Here is a 2,829-nt window from a genome sequence, read left to right as displayed (position 1 = left end):
TGTCTTCCTGTCCGTGAACATGGAGTATCTTTCCATTTATGTAGTTCTCCTTTGATTTTGTTCATCAGAGTTTGTACTCACATAGGTTTTTACCTGTATGTTTGTTGGATTTATATCTGACTATCTCATTTTTTAGTGGAAATTCAAGTGGTATTATTCTTTTAATTTCAAATTCTACTTACACACTGCTGGTATATGGGAAGTGATTGACTTTTGTGTATTAGCCATGTATTCTGCAATCTTATTATAATTGCACATTAGTTCTAGGAGTTTTCTGGTGATTCTTACAGATTGTTTATATAGGCAATTCTGTTGTCTGCAAACAACGAGGTTTTTTTTTTCTTCCCAATCTTTGCGTCTTTTATCCCCTTGTCTTGTCTTATTGAAATAGCTAGAATTTCCAGTACAATTTTGAAAAGGAGTGGTGAGAGGGGATGTACTTGATCTTAGTGGAAAAGCTTCACTCTCATTTAATATGATGTTAGCTGTAGGCTTTTTTGTAGATGTTTTTAATCAAGTTGAAAAAATTCCCCTCTATTCCTAGTTTACTGAAAGTTTTTAATCATGAATAAATGTTAGATTTTGTCAAATGTTTTTATTTTTCTTCTATAAATATGCTCATGTGATTTTTATAGCCTGTTGATGTGATAGAATACATTAATTGATTTTTGAATATTGAAAAAGACTTGCATACCTGTGATATATCTCATGTGGTCCTAGTGCATGACTCTTTTTATATGTTGCTGGATTCAATTTTCCAGTATTTTATTAAAGATTTTATATCTCTGTTCAAGAGAGGTATTGGTGTGTAATTTTCTTGTAATGTCTTCTATTTTGGTATCAGGGTAATGCTGGCCTCAGAGAATGCATGAAGTATTTCCCCTGGTTCTATTTTCTGAAAGAGATGATAGAGGACTGGTATTCCCCACCCCTTAAATGTGTGATAGAATTCACCAGTGAACCTATCAGGGTCTGGTACTTCCTGTTTTGGAAGGTTGTTGATTTTTTATTCAATCTCCTTAATGGATATAGGCTTATTCATATTGTCTATTTCTTCTTGTGTGAGTTTAGGTAGGTTGTGTCTTTCAATGAATGGTTCATGTTGTTTAGGCAATCAAATTTGTGGATGTAGAGTTATTCACAGCATTTCATTATTATTCTTTTAATGTCCATAGGATCTGTAGTTATGTTGCCTCTTTCATTTCTGATATTAGCAATTTATGTCCTCATTCTTTTTTCTGAATTAGTCTGGCTAGAGGCTTATAATTTTTTTTGAACAAGAAGTGTTTTGTTTTATTGGTTTACTGTATTGATTAACTTGTTTTTAATTTCATAAATTTTTTGCTCCAATTCTTATTATTTCTTTGCTTTTGTTTACTTAGGATTTAACTTCCTTTTCTTCTACTAGTTTCCTAAAATGAAAGTGGATTGTTGGTTTTAGATCTTCCTTCTTTTTTTTAATGTTTATTTATTTATTTTGAGGGGGTGGGCAGAGCAAGAGGGAGAGAGGGAATTCCAAGCAAGCCCCACACTATCAACACAGAGACCAATGTGGGGCTTGATCTCATGAGCAGTAAGATAATGACCTGAGCTGAAATCAAGAGCCAGATGTTTAACTGACTGAACCACCCACATTCCCCAGAGAGAGAGAATCTTAAGCAGGCTCCATGCTCAGTGCCTGATGTGGGGCTCAATCCCACGGCCCTGGAATCATGACCTTAGTAGAAACTGAGTCAGCCGTTCAACCAACTGAGCGACCCAGGTGCCCCTTGCTCTTTTTTTTTTTTTTTTTTAATATATGCATTCAATGCTATTCATTGTCCTCTAAGCACTCCTTTTGAAAGAGTCCCCAAATTTTGATAAGATATGTTTTTATTTTCATTTTGTTCAGTATTTTAAAATATGTTTTGAGATGTTTTACCTTGACCCATGTGTTGTTTAAAGGTGTGCTGTTTAATCTCCATGTGTTTGGGATCTTAAAGTATCTTTATATTATTTATTTCTAGTTTTATCCACTGTGATCTGAAAGCAGACATGGCATTATATCTATTCTTTTAAATTTGTTGAAGTGTGTTATGGCCAAGAATGTGGTTTATCTTGGGAAATGGGCTATTTGATCTTGGGACAGATGTGTGTTCTCCTGTTGCTAGATAAGGTAGTCTTTAGAAGAATTATCATTATAAAAAAATTTAGTTACTACTGTAATTATTAGAGCTTGGAGTTGAGGCTGCTGGTTGGACAATGAACTTACAAGTGTAGGTAGTATGCTACCTGATGGGCAAGTCTTTCGCTAACACTGCAAGCATCTCTAACACAATGAGTGGAGTTTGATAGTAATTCTTGCTACAGGTTAAAAAAATTATATTACTAGTTGTTTCTGATAAGTGGATGTAAGTTTTTTATGTTATTTTTATAATAGTAATATTTTGAAATTAATCGATTAATACTATTTTTTTGTAGAAACAACCATGTCATCTAAAAATAATGAGTTTTATTTCACTTTCAAAATTCTTTGAATTTATTTTCTTTACTGCCTTAATGCACTTCCTAGACTTTTCAATAAAATTTAGAATGTAGTTCTTCCAATAAATGTTCAAGCAAAAATGAACTATTGGGACTTCATCAAGATAAGAATTTTCTGCACAGTGAAGGGAACAATCAACAAAAACCAAAAGACAACTTTGGGAATGGGAGAAGGTATTTGCAAATGACATATCTGATAAAGGGTTAGTATCCAAAAATCTATAAATAACTTATAAAAATCAACACCCAAAAAACAAATAATCCAGTTAAAAAATGGAAAGAAGACAGGAATAAACATTTTCCCAA

The 2,829-nt window shown here is 32.9% G+C and overlaps 1 non-coding gene across 1 annotated transcript; it reads left to right on the top strand.

The window, feature by feature from the left end:
- The first annotated feature begins 2,198 nt into the window (after positions 1–2,198).
- Positions 2,199–2,351, top strand: LOC121040448 (small nucleolar RNA SNORA62/SNORA6 family). The gene has a single exon (XR_005795304.1). It is a non-coding gene; the product is annotated as a small nucleolar RNA SNORA62/SNORA6 family (small nucleolar RNA).
- Positions 2,352–2,829: the final 478 nt, after the last annotated feature.

This window comes from Herpailurus yagouaroundi, unplaced genomic scaffold, assembly GCF_014898765.1.
Source record: "Herpailurus yagouaroundi ecotype Mexico unplaced genomic scaffold, PumYag 28, whole genome shotgun sequence".
Classification (NCBI taxonomy): Eukaryota; Metazoa; Chordata; class Mammalia; order Carnivora; family Felidae; genus Herpailurus; species Herpailurus yagouaroundi.
Note: the sequence above shows the minus strand (reverse complement) of the source record. Positions and strands in the feature narration are given on the sequence as shown.